Genomic DNA, 19473 nt, shown 5'->3' with positions numbered 1-19473 from the left:
GCTAGGGTTCGGGGGGTTTCAGGTTTGGGTTTGGGGACGATGAAGGGTGGGGTTGGTATAGGGGGTGCGGGGTACGATAGGAGGCTTATATACGGGGAGGCTGATTGGATCTGAGCCGTTAGATCAGATGATCTCAACGGCTTAGATCTGATACTGAGAAATGAGACGGGGTCGTTTGGTAGTTAAACGAGGTCGTTTGGTTTAAGTGGGGGGTTGGGTCAGACTGGTTATTGGGTCGGGTTTGAAAACGGGTCGTTGAAAGGGGTCCTGAGCCGTTGGATTGGCCTGGACGGATGGCTCAGATCGAACGCCCTTATACGGCATCGTTTGAATTGCTGCTTGGGCAGCCGGTTTTGGACTGGACTCGAGTGTCTGTTTGGGCCTGCTTTGTTTTATTTCTTTGGGCCCAAACCGATTTTCCTTCACTCTTTTGCTTTTTTTTTCTTTTAAACAAAAAATGAAATAAAATAGTGAAATTGAAATCAACCACACTATAACATTTTCACATAGTTATCACAAAAAAAAATATTTAAGTAAGTTAAATCACAACCTAGACCGAACGATGCACATATATATATATTTTTTTGAATTTTCTTTTACTGACACATATTTTTGTATTTTTGTTTGATAATGATTGGATGCAAAATGGACAGACCCACAAATGACCAACAACACATGTTACGAAAGATCGAAAAATTGTACAGCGAAACCATTTGTCACTATTTTTATTTTCTTTTGGAGCGATTGTCCGTGAGGCAAAAATCACGTGCTTACAGCTGCCCCTCTTTGCACGAAGACATGAAGGGTTTTCGCGCAAAGATAAGCGAGCGATTTTTGCCCGTCCGAATACTCCGTGTGAAGCATTTTTGAAAAAGGTTTGACCGAACCTTTGCCTCAGAGGTTTCCTACATATCCTGGGCTGAAATAGGAATCAGATCAATGTAGTTCGGGAAATTTTGGTAGCTGGGACTACCGTGTGACTGTATTGCTTGTTGCTGTGGCGCGCTGTTGCATGCTGCTGTAGGATGCTACTGCTCAACCGATCTCCCTGTTACATTGCTCTAAAAGGAAAAACAAGAAGTTAAGCTAGAGTATGAGATCTCATCTATCTCCCACTTGTTCTTGTTGTCTCGCTTTCTTGTCGGCTAACACTTTCCTCTGACGCCTTTATTTTGTGAACTTTGGAGATGATGCTGGTCCATCGCCTTTCTGAATGCCAGTTTTCATCACTTTGTTTGATTTGCTGGGAACATGGCTTTCTTCTTTAAATCTTCCACTGGTTTCTTCAGTGGTATGTCTCTTCATCAGTATTGTCATACTGGGCATGCTACAATGTTTCCGAACTGCTTCTTCTGAGACGCGTTCCTTTTTCCTTTTGAATGTGCGCTTGCTTTGGCAGACTTCTGCTTCTTGGCGCTGGGGATTTTATTGTTTTTCCTGCTTGGGGCTCTCTGTTGTAACCTTCCGCCTTCAGGTGGGGCTACTGATTCCAAACTCTAGAGCTAAAGTATTCCCGCATTATACTGGTGGGCGACCTAGAACTTAAATGTATTCCCGCATTATACTGGTGGGCGACCTAGAACTTAAATGTATTCCCGCATTATACTGGTGGGCGACCTAGAACTTAAAATGTATTCCCGCATTATACTGGTGGGCGACCTAGAACTTAAAAGTATTCCCGCATTATACTGGTGGGCGACCTAGAACTTAAAATGTATTCCCGCATTATACTGGTGGGCGACCTAGAACTTAAAAGTATTCCCGCATTATACTGGTGGGCGACCTAGAACTTAAAATGTATTCCCGCATTATACTGGTGGGCGACCTAGAACTTAAAATGTATTCCCGCATTATACTGGTGGGCGACCTAGAACTTAAAATGTATTCCCGCATTATACTGGTGGGCGACCTAGAACTTAAAAGTATTCCCGCATTATACTGGTGGGCGACCTAGAACTTAAAATGTATTCCCGCATTATACTGGTGGGCGACCTAGAACTTAAAATGTATTCCCGCATTATACTGGTGGGCGACCTAGAACTTAAAATGTATTCCCGCATTATACTGGTGGGCGACCTAGAACTTAAAAGTATTCCCGCATTATACTGGTGGGCGACCTAGAACTTAAAAGTATTCCCGCATTATACTGGTGGGCGACCTAGAACTTAAAAGTATTCCCGCATTATACTGGTGGGCGACCTAGAACTTAAAAGTATTCCCGCATTATACTGGTGGGCGACCTAGAACTTAAAAGTATTCCCGCATTATACTGGTGGGCGACCTAGAACTTAAAAGTATTCCCGCATTATACTGGTGGGCGACCTAGAACTTAAAATGTATTCCCGCATTATACTGGTGGGCGACCTAGAACTTAAAATGTATTCCCGCATTATACTGGTGGGCGACCTAGAACTTAAAAGTATTCCCGCATTATACTGGTGGGCGATCTAGAACTTAAAAGTATTCCCGCATTATACTGGTGGGCGACCTAGAACTTAAATGTATTCCCGCATTATACTGGTGGGCGACCTAGAACTTAAAAGTATTCCCGCATTATACTGGTGGGCGACCTAAAACTTAAAAGTATTCCCGCATTATACTGGTGGGCGACCTAGAACTTAAAATGTATTCAAATTGCTTCCCCGTCCTTCCGAGAAAATTTTCGACAATTGGCAGAAAATTTTCTGCCCCGGTTTTTGGTGACTTCCATGGCGGTGCATCTTGCTGCCATCATCAATCCTTTGTTTTCCTGCAGCAGACAGAAGGATTTGATTAGTTTTTATTGTGGTGGTAGAGGGTGCCTTTCCGGCGAGCGATTTTTCTCTCTTCCCCTTTTCTTGCTCTATGTCCCCATAATCGATTACCGGGTAGAGTTGCCTGCTGGGGGGTGTCTCTAGCCTGCTGGGGATTGGCTTTCAATTAATTCCCCTTTCTGCTTTCTCTTTAAGCACATGCTGTGGGAGCCTGCTTTTAACTCCTGAAACCACTCCCTTTATGAGCTCACTTCCTCCGACATTGTCGGGTATGATCACTGCATTGCCTGGGACCGGCCTTTAGGATTGTTTGTATTATCCTGCATTGGATGAATTCCCCTCCGGTTTCTGGTAGTAAGCTTTGAAAAGTCCTTTCAAGACACATTTTAGGAAAAGAAATAAAGATATGGAAAAGAGAAAAACTTTCTGAACCAATATTTGTGGGAGGAGACAATCAAAAGAACTTATCTGGAGGACACAACTGGTCCCCGTGATCATGGCGTGCACCATAGACTCCGACCCAGACTATTTGTATCAATTGATTTGCCCGATGGTTTGACTTGCTGGGGATGATAAAGGAGTGTTCATTTCGTTTCGAATGTGGTAGCTTTGCTGATCTGTCTTGTCGCCTCATAGTGCCCTTCGAGGGGTTTTCACTAATGAGACTCTCTCTTTTCTCTCATCTCCCGGCGCCTCATGGTGCCTGTGAAGGTTTTCACCAATAAGACTCTCTCATTTCATATCCCTCATCTTACATCGCCTCTCGGTGCCTGTGAAGGTTTTCACCGATAAGACTCTCTCATTTTATTTCTTTCGAGGATCCGGGGTGTTGTAGATACGACCCTCTCTTCCGGGGATTCTTTTGACTATCAACTCATTCCCAGTCTTACGATCCTCTTCTTTGCTGGGGATCAGTGTATTATTCTCGGCCTTATTTGCCGGATTTGGCATCTCTCGAACATTGATCGGGAGGTCTTTTGGATGTTGATGTTGGTTTTGGTGTGGGATTGAAGAAAGGCTACAAAAATGAAAACAATTTGAAGGGTGATGTGCTACAACTTTTGGAATCAAACCTTTGTTGGAACTTAAAACATAACCTCTGCCCCAGTTTTCTTGCTTGGGGAATTTATTTTTTATGCTTATGTTGAGCTATGTGCGTTACGCACATTGTGCCTATTATGCACACTATGTACATTATGCATCCTATATTTGCTATGATGCATACTATGACCGAGCCGTGAGGCGCCTACGTATCCTCTTTGAGGAATCAGGTCAAACGTAGTTCCCACGGTTTTGTATTTCTTATGATTTTATCTTCTTCTTCTTCTTCTTCTTTTCTTTTCCTTCTTTTCATTTTCTTTTTTTTTTTTTCATGTCTTTCCCATTATTGATTCCAAAAGAGGGGTATGAAAGAATAACTTAAGGCTCAAAGGGGGAAGCAAGGGTTAAACAGTGTTTGGGTAGAAGAAAGAATTGCCTCCGTCATCTCATTATCCAATAAATGCCAAATACAAACAAACAAACCGAATAATTGCCATAATTAAAGAAATTACGCATAATATCTCTTGACTGCATCTGAATTGATAGCCATGTCGACACATCTACCTTCGACATCTGTCAAACACAAAGCACCGTTGGACAATACTCTGGTCACGATATAAGGCCCTTGCCAATTTGGGGCGAATTTGCCTTTTGCCTCGACCTGATGTGGGAGGATCTTCTTCAATACTTGCTGCCCTACTTCAAACTTCCTGGGGCGCACCTTCTTATTATACGCTCTTGCCATTCTCTTCTGGTACAGCTGACCATGGCACACTGCTGCCAATCTTTTCTCATCTATCAGGCTCAACTGTTCCAAGCGAGCTTTGATCCATTCATCATCATCAATTCCGGCTTCAGCGACAATTCGGAGGGACGGAATTTCGACCTCCGCTGGTATCACGGCCTCAGTTCCATACACCAACAAATAAGGAGTTGTGCCTATGGAAGTCCGGACGGTAGTGCGGTAACCCAACAAGGCAAAGGGTAATTTCTCGTGCCATTGTCTGGACCCTTCCACCATTTTTCGCAGTATCTTCTTGATATTCTTATTGGCTGCTTCGACTGCTCCATTTGCCTTAGGACGATATGGGGTGGAATTGCGGTGTGTAATCTTGAATTGTTGGCATACCTCTCTCATCAAGCTGCTATTAAGATTCGCACCGTTATCCGTGATGATTACTTTTGGGATCCCAAATCTGCAGATGATATGGGAGTGAACAAAGTCCACCACTGCCTTCTTGGTTACTGATTTGAAGGTTTTAGCCTCAACCCATTTGGTGAAGTAATCAATGGTCACTAGAATGAACCTATGACCGTTGGACGCTGCTGGCTCGATGGGCCCAATGACATCCATGCCCCATGCTACAAACGGCCAGGGTGCTGACATCGTATGTAACTCTGTTGGCGGAGAATGAATCAAATCTCCATGTATCTGGCACTGATGGCATTTCCTCACGAAAGTGATACAGTCGTGTTCCATGGTGAGCCAATAACACCCTGTTCGAAGGATCTTTCTTGCCAATACATATCCGCTCATGTGTGGCCCACAAACTCCAGCATGTACCTCTGCCATAACCGTCGTTGCTTGACTGGCATCTATGCATCTCAACAATCCCAAATCCGGGGTTCTTTTGTACAATACTCCTCCACTGAGGAAGAAACCATTCGACAAACGCCGAAGGGCTCTTTTTTGGTCTCCAGAGGCATGTTCTGGATATATCCCCATCCTGAGGTATTCCTTGATATCATGAAACCAGGGTTCGCCATCTGCTTCTTCTTCTATGGCATTGCAGTAGGCGTGCTGATCACGGACCTGGATGTGTAGAGGATCAACATACATTTTGTCAGGGTGGTGCAGCATTGATGCCAAGGTGGCCAAGGCATCCGCAACCTCATTGTGAACTCTCGGGATGTGTTTGAACTTTACCGATCGAAATTGCTTGCTCAGATCATGCAAGCATTGTCGGTATGGTATGAGCTTTAGATCTCGTGTTTCCCATTCACCCTGAATTTGATGTACCAAGAGGTCCGAGTCTCCCAAGACCAAGACGTCTTGGACATCCATGTCAGCAGCCAAGCGCAGACCCAGAATGCAAGCCTCATATTCGGCCATATTGTTGGTGCAATAGAAGCGTAGTTGAGCCGTAACAGGATAATGCCGTCCTGTTTCAGAAATGAGTACTGCTCCTATTCCAACCCCTTTTGCGTTTGCAGCTCCATCGAAGAAAAGCTTCCAACCCGGTTCCTCGGGTAATTCCAACTCATTCGTATGCATCACCTCTTCGTCAGGAAAATACGTTCTTAAGGGCTCGTATTTTTCATCAACGGGATTCTCTGCCAAATGGTCTGCCAGCGCCTGGGCTTTCATGGCCGTCCTCGTCACATAGATGATATCAAACTCTGTGAGCAGAATTTGCCATTTTGCCAACCTCCCCGTGGGCATAGGTTTCTGAAAGATATACTTCAATGGGTCCAAGCGGGATATGAGATAAGTAGTATATGAAGACAGGTAGTGTTTCAACTTCTGAGCTACCCAAGTTAGGGCGCAGCATGTTTTCTCGAGTTGAGTGTACTTGACCTCATGCACTGTGAATTTCTTGCTAAGATAGTAGATGGCTTGCTCCTTCCTCCCTGTGTCGTCATGTTGCCCCAGTACACAACCAAATGAATTTTCCAAGACCGTCAGGTAAAGGATTAGGGGTTTCCCGGGCTTAGGTGGGACCAATACGGGTGGATTAGACAGATACCCTTTGATTTGGTCGAAAGCTTCCTGACACTCTGCTGTCCAACCTACTGCAGCGTCCTTTCTCAGCAGCCGAAATATGGGCTCACAAGTTGCTGTGAGTTGAGCGATGAACCTGCTGATATAATTGAGTCTACCCAGCAAACTCATTACCTCTGTTTTGTTCCTTGGCGGTGGCAAATCTCGGATGGATTCAATTTTGGATGGGTCTAACTCAATCCCCCGTCGACTGACGATGAATCCTAGCAACTTCCCTGATGGAACCCCGAATGCGCATTTGGCCGGGTTAAGCTTGATATCATACCTCCGGAGTCTTTGGAAAAATCTCCTTAGGTCTGCTACATGGTCCTCCTGACGCCAAGATTTGATAATCACATCATCGACGTACACCTCAATTTCCTTGTGTATCATGTCATGAAACACCGCAGTCATTGCTCGCATGTATGTTGCCCCAGCGTTCTTTAACCCGAACGGCATTACCCGATAGCAGTAGGTTCCCCATGGCGTAATAAACGCTGTCTTCTCAGCATCCTCCTCGTCCATTAGGATCTGATGATAACCCGCATAACAATCCACAAAGGATCCGATTTCGCGCCCAGCGCAATTGTCGATCAGGATATGAATGTTGGGCAGCGGAAAATTGTCCTTGGGACTTGCTTTGTTGAGGTTGCGGTAATCAACGCACACCCTGATTTTTCCATCCTTCTTTGGGACTGGCACCACATTGGCCAACCACTCGGGATACCGAGTGACCCGAATGACCTTCGATTGCAATTGCTTAATCACTTCTTCTTTGATCTTCACGCTCATTTCTGTTTTAAATTTCCTTAGTTTTTGCTTGACCGGAGGGTATGCCGGGTCAGTGGGTAATTTGTGAACCACTAAATTGGTGCTTAATCCAGGCATATCATCATATGACCAGGCAAAAACGTCTTTGAATTCCCTGAGAGTTTTGATCAATTCTGCTCTGACATTCGGCTCAATGTGGATGCTAATTTTGGTCTCTTGGACGTTATCAGCGTCTCCTAGATTCACAGCCTCGGTGTCATTTAAGTTAGGCTTGGGTTTCTCTTCAAATTGGCACAGTTCTCTGTTTATTTCTTCGAAGGCTTCACCTTCGTCACATTCAGATTCATCGTCACAAACGACCTTTTGCATCATTGAGTCGGTTTCAGATTGATTTATTAGACTAGGTCGAAGATCCGCTGTGCATGCCATGTCATTAGAACCAGTAAAAAGAGAACTGTTCAGAAAGAAAAAGAACAAGACAAAAATTAAAATGAGACAAAAGAAGAGAACTTTATTAAATTTGCGGGATAAAAGGGTTCACACTTTTACAAAAACGAAAGTAAAATTTGGATTACACCCTTGAATAATCCGATCAAACAAACAAACAAACAAAACATTAATCAAAGCCTACTACCAAGACTCCCCTCGGACAGGAAGAGGAGTAACCGTCCAATTGTTGGTCTTGGCCTCAGGCCCCACAAATTGTATCTCTGCTCTGCTGGAACCTTCTCCAGCTTCCACCATACTGACATCCGCGAACAGCCTCTCAAAACTCTGATTCAGGTCTTCATTTATACCGATCAAAGGTCCTCGAATCTTTGGGATCGCTGACCCCTTGGCACTTGCTTTAACAAAAGACCTTGAGAGGCGTGGCACTGGTTTAGGCAGAAACCAGACCCTCTTCTTCATTCTTCGCGCCTCCTTCCTGTCTGCTGCGGTTGGTTTGAACCCCAACCCGAAGGTTTCCAGATTCTTAGGAAGGGAAACAGGTTGGACTATCCCTTGAAGTTCAACTCCCAGGCCTTTTCCCGGCACAAATCCATTACCCAGCATTTCTGATACCATCATGACTGTTGCGGCAGCTACCCTAGGGTGCGGGATGATTTCTCCTTCAGAAATTTTGTTGGCCGACCCTGTATCGAGAATCTGGTAGACCCAGGGACCCTTGTCATCAGTGGTCTCTATGAAAGGCACAATGGTTCCGCTCATGGTGCATGTTGTATCCTCGCCGTGCAACACGACCTCTTGTCTTTCCCACTCGAACTTCACTGTCTGATGTAGGGTGGAAGGCACCGCTTTAGCTGCATGAATCCAAGGTCGTCCTAACAGCAAGTTGTAAGATACCGTGGCGTCCAATACCTGGAATTCCATGGTAAACAGGACCGGACCAATGGTCAGTTCAAGTACAACATCCCCCACAGTGGCTGTTCCGTTTCCGTCAAACCCCCGGACACAGATGCTATTCTCCCGGATTCTTCCACGGTCAATCTTTAACTGGTCCAGGGTGGATAATGGACAAATATTGGCGCTTGAGCCGTTATCCACCAATACTCGGGTTACCACCGAGTCTTCACATTTGACAGCTAGGTATAGAGCTTTGTTATGCTCCGTACCTTCCACCGGCAGGTCATCATCTGAGAATGTCACTCTGTTCACCTCGAAAATCTTGCTAGCAATGGTTTCCAGGTGGTTTACAGAAATCTCACTGGGTACATGGGCCTCGTTCAATATCTTTAACAGGGCCCGACGATGTTCCTCAGAATGGAGGAGTAATGACAATAGTGAGATCTGGGCCGGTGTTTTCCTCAGCTGCTCAACCACAGAATAGTCTTGTACCTTCATCTTCCTCAGGAATTCTTCAGCCTCTTCTTCTGACACTGGCTTTTTGGTTGCCACTGGGTTGGTTTTTCTTAACTCCACCGGAGCAAAACATCGACCTGATCGAGTCAGCCCTTGCGCTTCACAACTGACTTCTTCCACCTGTTTTCCTTGGTACGTCACCACTGCCTTTTCATATTTCCAGGGCACAGCCCTGCTGTCAATCATCGGCAGTTGGACCACCGGCTTTATGGTCACCCGTTCTCTACATACCCCTTTCAACATGACTGCCGGTGTGGGCAGGATCCCTGGTATTACCAACTTGCTTGGCTCGGGTTTGCTTGCTATGACGGACGGGCTCTTCCCCAATATTACTACCGGCTTGACGCCTTCTCCCTGCGACCGTACACTCGTTCCTCCACTGGTTAAGACTTCTTTCGGGGCGGCTTGGATCATCATCACTGTTTGTGAGGGTTTTCTTAATTCTCCTCCCTCACACACCAACTCAATCATGTGAGCTTCGTGGTGCGCTGGCAGTGGGTTTTGGTTGATGTTAGGGGCCTCCGGTGTCTGGACCTCGATCTTATTGGTGTCAATAAGATCCTGTATGGCATGCCTTAACTTCCAACACTTCTCGGTATCGTGCCCGAGCATCCCTGAACAGTATTCACAACTGATTGAACGATCCAAATTCTGAGGCGGGGGATTTGGTTCCCGAGTATGGACAGGACTAACCAAACCCAATTGCCGCAGCTTGTGGAACACAGCGGTGTAGGTTTCTCCCAGTTCGGTGAAGGTTCTTTGCTTCCGCAACCTGTCATTCCTAGCATCTGGATTTCCCCGGAAACCTGCCCCTGAAGGGTTTCTATATGCCCTTGGTGGAGGGTAGGTGTTTTGTGGTGGTGCATATATGTTCTGGGGAGCCGGTGCGCGCCATTGTGGGCGAACCGGAGGCTGAGTGTATACCTGGGCTTGGTGTACGGAACAATGTGGTTCTCGAGGTGGATAGAAATTTTGTGGTGGGTTGTATGGGTAGTTTGACCTGTGAGGCCTGGGTTGGTTGTAGTGCGGCCTGCCAGCCCTGGACCAACTGCCTGCCTCGATCGTGGCAACCTCTTCTTTCTTTCTTCTTAGCGCACCTCCCGTGCCGCTTTGAATAGCCTGGGTTGTGGCCTTAAGTGCCGAATAGTTTAAGATCTTGTCCGACCTCAAACCTTCTTCTATCATGACCCCTATTTTGACCACCTCGTTGAAAGATTTTCCAACCGTTGTCACCAAGTGACCAAAGTAGGTTGGATCCAATGTCTGCAAAAAATAGTCTACCATCTCTCCCTCTCTCATGGGAGGATCGACCCTAGCTGCTTGTTCTCTCCAGCGGAACCCGAACTCGCGAAAACTTTCCCCGGGTTTCTTCCCAGTTCGCAATAACGTGAGACGGTCAGGGACTATCTCCAGATTGTATTGGAAATGACCTGCAAAAGCCTGTGCTAGATCATCCCACGTGTACCACCTGCTGAAATCCTGCCTGGTATACCATTCCAGTGCAGATCCGCTCAGACTTTGGCCGAAATAAGCTATCAAAAGCTCATCCTTGCCTCCTGCCCCTCTCATTTTGCTACAGAATCCCCGCAAATGTGCCATGGGATCACCGTGCCCTTCATATAAATCAAACTTGGGCATCTTGAACCCAGCCGGGAGTTGGACATCTGGGAAAGGGCACAGATCTTTGTATGCCACGCTGACTTGATTGCCCAGCCCGTGCAAGTTCCTGAAGGATTGCTCCAGGCTTTTGAACTTTCTCAACACTTCATCCTGTTCAGGGGCCTTAACCGGCTTCTCAACCTCTGCCGGTACTTCCAAATGGGGATTGTAAGCCTGTGGTTCGGGTGCATGGAATGTAGGCTCGGGGGGATAGTATTGGGTATCGTGAGCCTGAAACAATGGCTCACTGGTCGTTCTCTGCAAAGGGGCTGATGTAGGTCCCACAAAAATGGGAATGTTGGGTGTTGGGAGAGGTTGATGGGGTGGTGGAGCTTGGGAATCATGAGGGCTTCTTTCTTGATGATAGAGGGGATTTGGGCGGCTTGTGGAAGGGCCAGAGTGAGGGTACTCCGGCATGTGTCCCAGTGTTTCAGGGCTCTTTTGTGTTTTGGCTAGGGCTAGTTGCATTGCGTTCATTTCTAGTCCCATCTTTTCAATCTTTTCCATCACTTCTTTTAACAACTGGCTCATCGGCCTTTCTTCTTCATTGCTATTCTCCGAAGTAGTCATGCTTGATGCTATCGGTCCTTTGGATCTGGTTTGGTATGAATGTGTTGCCAGAATTTTTTAACAACTAACTGTCTGGTATCAGACAACAACAAACTTTGTTAGTGTTAGAGCTTTAACAGATTTGATCATAACACATAGAGGATGCAATGCACCTAGGCAGTTAACCGTTTCTACATGCTTTGCTTCAAACAACATGCGTCATCCCGGTTTGTTCATTCGTCTCTTTAAAGTATTTTGCGAAACCCTGCGTTTTATTTTATTTACATTTTCTTTTCTTTATTTATTAAAAGCGGTCGAATCTTATGGGGATTGCCTACGTATCACGTCCCCGCGTGAATCAGACCAGGCGTAGTTCTGCCTTAAAGTAAAGAAACACACAATTCTTGTGAAATCATTAAATTCATTCTCAAAATTTTGCTATTACAAATTACTTCAAGCAAGGAATAGCAATAGTACAGACTCCACAGTTCTTAACCCGTTTTGACTAAAAGAAAGGAAAACAACATATGGAAAAGCGACAAAGCCAAATAAACAGGACTCAACCAAAGATTAATTTTCCAACTTAGGGACCCGCGAGGCATCATTCGGCCTTTCCGCGGCCCTAGGTGTGAGGTCCCTCTGCAGGTTTTTCAGCTCATTCATGATTCGGTGGACGCAACCCATGATGGAAACAAGGAGGGTCTTTCGAGGCTTTTGCTCGCATGCCAGGCATCTCATGTAGATGTAATGCCCAATCTCGTCGATCTTTCCCCGAATGTTGTCCCTTTCCGCGAACAACTGCCTTATCTGTCGGTTCTTCAATCCTAGTGTTTGTGCATTGCTGGCAAGCTGGTCCTGGAACATCTCCATCTGCCTTTCCATTCTGGTCATTGCCTCGTAACATTGCCTTCTGTCGGCTTGGGCATCTCGTGTTTGCTTGAAGATCCTCTCTTGAAGAGAGGCATTCGTTTCCCTTAATGTCCCGATGCTCAGTTCATAATCCCTTATGACTCGTTGTAGGCGCTGCCTCCGAGCTATCGCACCCTTTGCCCACTTGGTCCGCAATCTTGCTGTGCTGGCCTTGGCTCTTTCCAAATCTTCCTGACATTCCGCAACCTGATCCTTTAACCCTGCTATCAATCTTTTATCTGCTCGGCTTCTCAGCTGGCTATTAGCCTCCTTTTTCATTCTCCGGATCTGAGCTTTGAGGATTTCGCCTTCTCTGATTAATCTGTTCTTTTCTCCCTTGTGGGCAGCAGACTGTAATTGGCACTCAAACCTCATATCCTGAACTTGTTGCTTCAGTTTGCCTGCTTCGGCAAGATATTCCCGCTCTTTGGCCAACCAGCCCCACTGCTCTTGTGAAGATTTGGCAAATTCTTGCAGGTGAGGTCTTTTGGTCGGTCTTCCAGATGATGTCTCCCCTTTGTACCAGGCCTGATACCCGGGCGAAACTTCCCCCTTTGCCCGATTCATTACACAAGTATTTGCTTCTAAGTATTGACATTGGCTCCAAATTTGACGCACCCTTGCTTCGGGAAACTGGCCGTCGGGACTGATCTCGATCACCTGGGTGCTTAGATCCTCATCTTTCGGCACTATCTGATACCTTCCCAGTTGCCTTAAAACCCGATGCGGCGCGTATGGTTGAATGCTCTTGAGTCCCATTAAGAGAAAATGGGGTCTGGCTGCTGGCATGTATATGACTTCGTCGATCGGTAACCACCCTAGCGCCCACTGTATTTGACTGGAGTTGAGGGTACGGAAATATGAGGTCCATGCTACGACTCCTTCTGGTAGGTATGTCTTATTAACTCTGGTATAGAATTCCTCTATGCAGGTTTTTCCAGCGGATCCATGGCTCAGAAACTGGGCTCGGTGACATAGGTGCTCGGTCATCCACATTTGCAACAACAAATTGCAACCCTCGAAAAAGCTTCCTCCGGCTTTGCAAGATGTGAGAGCCCGGAACATATCCGACACTATCATGGGCGCCAACGTACTATCACTCTGTGTGAGCAACGTACTGACGACCCCTGCTATCTTTATGTCAATATTCCCGTCTTTTCTTGGGAATACTAGCAGTCCTAAGAAAGTTATCATGAAAGCAATCCGTCTATGTTCTTCCCACTTTTGGCGATTACCTTTGCTGCACAACTGGTTTTCTGGCTTGTCGAATCCTCCTATGTGACCATATCTTTGATATATGAAACTCATGCTGCAAAAACCTTTTGCCAAGTCAGGGTTATGAATTGTTCTGACTATCTTTAAGGAGTCCAGAAACCGGTGTATTGCTACAGCTCTTGGAGCAATCAGATATTTGTGCCTCAAAGGAGTCTCAGCGCTGCCGATATACCCTGCTATTTCTTCTAAAGTTGGGGTAAGTTCAAAATCTGAGAAACGGAAGACATTGTGCGCAGGATCCCAGTGGGGAACTAGTGCCCTTATGATATCTCCTCGTGGCCTGATATCCAACAAACTCGTGAGGCCTTTCAGATACTTCTTGATTTCGTCATGCCCTTCTTTGCCTAAATCATTCCACCAGAGCCGCAATTGGAGGGGGATTTTACTCATGATTGAAAAGGGTTCATTCGGAGTCGTGCTCATTCTGCACATTTATTAATAAGATTTTAACAAACGACACTTATCCTGATAAAACAAAAAATATATGCGATTTTTTTGAATTTTGAATCTCGTATATATATAAAAAAAACTTTCTGAAGAAGTCAATAACGGAAAATATTTTTTGATTTTTGTTTCGAAAACTGGGAGCCTAAAAGAACTCTCTAGACCCTTGGCAAGACAAATACTTTTGCAACAAATAAAGATATATATACATTTTTTTTTGAAGTAAAGAAAGACTTTTTGAATTTCCATATATATATACATATATATATTTGCAACAAATAATAGAAGTAAAGGCAAAATAAGACTCCCTTTTTTTTATTATTATTTTCGAATTTTCATAAAAACCATTTTAAAAATAAGATTCCCCCTTTTTTAAAAAAAAAAAATTTAATTATTTTTTTTAGTTTTATGGCAAGACAAACTATATATTTCTATTTATATTTTATTTTATTTTATTTTTAAAAAAAACAAAACAGAACAATGATTTTTCAAAATTTTGGCAGGGTTTTGACAGTATTTGTTTTTTTTTTCAAAAATAATCAATCAATTCCCTAACCGTTACTTTTTTTTTCACAATTTTCTAAATATTCAAACATCGGTCAGCATGCTGGCATGAGACAAATAAATGCACGGAAAACAATAGGATGCATCAGAATGGTCTTTTTCATATCAGGTCGCTAGTCCTAGATGGACCCAACCCCTGTGTTGAGTCCCCTAAGTCATATGCAACATGATGCAAATAAGCGTTCCTATTAGGGATCCGGCATGAAGTCACGTTATTCTATGTTCAAAACCTGGGTCGGTGTTCTAGACAGTGTACCCGAGCGGACAACTCGAGCTGAGGAAGGAGCTCCTTTCCGGGAACCAAAAGGCCAGCCGGCTTAGAAACTTTCCGAGCCTCTTTTATTTAGGGTATGACACTAACAGAATAGGGAGTCTCAACCAGTAAGCACATCCCCGGAGGTAAGAAGAGAAAGGTTTCGGCACAGTTTATATACAGTTCAAATAATATCAAAGCGGTAAAAGCAGCATTTAGCACATTAGGCTCAAAACATGTAATAATCAGATAATAAATAAAGCCAAATAATAACAATTACTCTAAGCTCGAATTCTTAACCCTGAACCAGTGGTTCTGGGTCATAAGATCCCCAGCAGAGTCGCCAGAGCTGTCACACCTCCTTTTTTCGCACCCGCGGGGCGTAGGGGAGTTTTTCCAATTAAAGGACAATCGAAACGGGGATGGTTTATTAATTTCAGAGTCGCCACTTGGGAGATTTAGGGTGTCCCAAGTCACCAATTTTAATCCCGAATCGAGGAAAATAATGACTCTATATTACAGTCTGCGTACCAGAAATCCGGATAAGGAATTCTGTTAACCCGGGAGAAGGTGTTAGGCATTCCCGAGTTCCGTGGTTCTAGCACGGTCGCTTAACTATCATATTCGGCTTGATTATCTGATTTTATACAAGTGTGAACTTATGTGCAAAATTTAACTTTTAACCGCTTTTATCATTTTACTGTTTTTATCAGGAATTGCAACGTTGTGAAAATGTATCTCGAACCGCGTTACAATCAATGTACCCGTGGTCGTCGACACACTTTGACTCCGTTGAGATTAGGATTTGGGTCACATCAATGCGCACCCGAGTTTAAGGAAATTAAATTATTAAAGCCGCACCTAAAGCGACTAGCGTATTTATTTTGGGTAAGACCGTGGAATTTTACTAAAACGGTCCATCCCGAAATCCAAATAATTTTTAAAGCAAATATTTACTGAGGGCCCCGCAATTTGTATTTTTATTTGGCGAGGCTTGTCACACCTCCTTTTTCCGCGCCCGAGGGGGCAGGGGGAGTTTTTTCCAATTAAAGGACAATCAAAACGGGATTTATTTATTTATTTCAGAGTCGCCACTTGGGAGATTTAGGGTGTCCCAAGTCACCAATTTTAATCCCGAATCGAGGAAAATAATGACTCTATATTACAGTCTGCGTACCAGAAATCCGGATAAGGAATTCTGTTAACCCGGGAGAAGGTGTTAGGCATTCCCGAGTTCCGTGGTTCTAGCACGGTCGCTCAACTGTTATATTCGGCTTATTTATCTGATTTTTAATACAATTATGAACCATGTGCAAATTTTATCTTTTAACCGCTTTATTAATTATTATTATTAAGAAATGTGAACATCGCTTAAAACATATCTTTGGACTGTGTCACATGAAATGCACCCACAATCCGAAACATATTTTATTTGATGTTTTAGAATTTGGATTTGGGTCGCATGAAATGCACACCCGAGTTTAAGAAAATTAAATTATTAAAGACGCGCCTAAAGCAACTAGCGCATTATTATTTTGCGGAGGCCGTGAAATTCGCTAAACAACCCTCCTGAATTCTAAGTAATTTAAACAAGTATTTACTGAGGGCCCCACAATTTGTGTTTTTATTTGGCGAGGCTCATCTCATTCTTATTTTTTTTAAAAGAATTTGCAACGTCATGAAAATGCATCTCGGGCCACGCCACAATCAATGCGCCCGTGACTAAAGACATATTTCGACTCCGTTGAGATTTGGATTTGGGTCACATAAATGTGCACCCGAGTTTAGGGAGATAACATTATTAAAGGCGCGCCTAAAGCAACTAGCGCATTATTATTTTTTGGGTAGGGCCGTGAAACTTGCTAAACGGCCCGTCCCGGAATCTAAGTATTTAATATATACGTTTAGAGGGCCCCGCGGCTTGTGCATTTTTTTTTTATTTCTTTTTATTTTTGCGAGGCTCGTCTCATTTTCACTTTTTAAGGTCAAACTTAAAACAACTACAATTTCCTACTAGTGAAGCCATCCGAGATTAAACAAAAAAAATGATTCTAACCGGTAATAATATCCATGGTAAAAATGAAAAATAGAATAACCTCGTTCATATGCTCACATTAACTTTGAGCATGCAGTAACTAAACATAAAATACCATTTTTAACACAACAACAAAATTGCATTGTTGACATTCATACATATCGAATATTTTCATTTATTGCCTTGAACCATAATATGCAAAATGAATGAAATGAAACAAAGGATGAAGAACACCAACCTTCGAACCTCGACAATCCTAGAACGACAAACAGTGCTTCCTACGGAACTCAGACCGGACCTTTCTGAACGAAGAACAACGACGGAACCTCGGACAGCGCCTCGACGTACCGGACCTCGACGAACAAAACAACCTCACAGGACTGAAGCAACGGCTGAGCTACTCAGCAACGCGGCGACGCAGCAACAGCTGCTATATTTTTCGACGCAGCAACTGTTGCGAGAAGCTGCAACAAAGGGGTCGTTGGAGGTGATGAAAGGAGCAACTATGGAGGTCTGTTTGGTTGTTGACGGAGCTGGTTGTTGCTGCGTTTGGAGAGGTCGTTTGGGCAGTTGACGACGGGGGGTATAGGGTTTTTTTCATGGGTTTTGGTAGGGTTTGCTGGTTGTCTTTCGACGTGGGGGAAGAGGGTCAGGGATAGTGACGACGATGGAGTTGAGGCTGGTAGCGGGCAGTAGGTGCGACTGGTTTGGGTTGTCTGGTTTCGTTTCCGGCCAGTTACGAGGGGGTTCGACGGGTCTGGTTTTCCGGTGGGAAGCTTAGAAGGAGGAGGGGTCGTGGTCGTTGATGGTGGTTATGGCGTCGGGACAGGTGGTCGACGAGACTAGGGCTGCGACGGGGAAGGTGGCTGACGGGTTGTTTGGTGAGTTGAAGAAGAAGACGATGGTTAGGGTGTTGGGTTGTGACGGGGTGGTTTTTTGGACTGGTGGTCGTTGACGGAGAGGGAGCTGGACGGTTTGGAGGTGACGGTGTTTGGAAGGCAGTGATGGTGGTGGTGAGGGTGTCGACTGGTTTTTGCTTGGAGGGGTCGTGGGGCAGCCGGTGGTCGAAGGGCTGATGGGCTGTGACGGGAGGGGGGTTAGCTAGGGCTTCTTCTTCTTCTTCTTGAGGAAGAAGAAACGTGAACAGTATCCCTGCCCAAAAAAATTTTCAAGTCCCCCTTTTCCAGTCCAAGTCTCGTGCATTTGTATGGGTTTGCCCCAAAAAATGAGCCCCACGCGTGGTGGGGTTCGAGACTTATGTCCCCCACGCGTGGTGGGGTTCCCCATGTGTCCTGGACACGGTTTATTATGGGCTAGGTCCGAAAATTAGGCCTAAAACCGGGTAGTTTGAACCCGAATATTATTCTTTTGCCCGGACCCGAGAAATAGGAACACGTTGCTTAACTAGTCCTATGTAAGCAAAATAACTACCAAAAATAAGACTAGTATTTAAACAAAACTATATCTTTTTTAAATATTTTTCAAGGTTTAAAATAGCTACAAAATATTAATAAAACTAAATTTTTTGTAATTTTCGTTTTAAAATATTAAGATAAAATATGAGGTAATATTTTTGTATTTTTTCAAAGTTAAAAATGCCTATAAAACTTTAATAGAATTATTATTTTTGTATTTTTTCGAAATTATATAAGGTACAAAAATAAAGTGCAATTTTTGTATTTTTCAAGTTTATGAGAAATACATAAACTAAAATTTATATATATATTTTTTGAAATTTTCTTTTTGCAACGAAATAAAGTAAAAATAGTTAAAATAGCTATACTAGACCCAATTTCACATATTCATGCTAAAGATGTGAAAATTCTCGGGAGGGTCAAAAATCACGTGCTTACAGCTGCCCCTCTTTGACTGGAAACACGAAGAGTTTTCCGACAAAGAACGACTAGACGTGTTTTTTGACCCGACCATTACTTGGACGGACTACACTTAAGGAAAGGGAGGGAATGTGACCGAGCCCTGGCATCTGAGCTGCCTACATATCCTTGGTTATACAGGAATCAGGCCACGTGTAGTTCGGATATGAGAGAGATGGTAGAGTTTACCGAGGTGAAGAGCCGATCGAGGTGCCGTTCCGTTGAGGTTCCGGTCCGCGGTCCTGTCATTACAACAAAAATGAAAACTGAAAAAGACTAACTAAGCCTATCAGCTACTAGTTACAAGGATTCCTATCTCTTAAGTCTTCTGAAACTTGGTCTTGAGTCTTGAATGGTGCTTCATACAGACTTTGGATTTGAACCTTGATACTTGCTAGTTGTAGGCGCTAGTTCTTGAGCAGATTACATTTGTTCTCCACTTCCGTATTTTCTCTTTTTTGTTTTTCTCTTTTCTTGTTCTTCTTCTCTTTTTTTTTTTTTTTTTTTTTTTTTGGTGACCAGCTTCTGTTGATCATCCCAGACTATTGATTCGCGTTCTTGAGGCGAGCTTCTATCTTGGATTGAATGCTGGGGATTTCTGTTGCAATCCTTCTGCTTTCCAGTGGGTCACTGCTTGATCTTTGACAAGCGGACTCCTGACTTCTTCGATCTTTGACATACCACAAACTCCGTTCTACAGGCGGGTCCCTGACAATCAAAACAAA

Source organism: Nicotiana sylvestris, chromosome 10, assembly GCF_000393655.2.
Source record: "Nicotiana sylvestris chromosome 10, ASM39365v2, whole genome shotgun sequence".
NCBI classification, from domain to species: domain Eukaryota; kingdom Viridiplantae; phylum Streptophyta; class Magnoliopsida; order Solanales; family Solanaceae; genus Nicotiana; species Nicotiana sylvestris.
Note: the sequence above shows the minus strand (reverse complement) of the source record.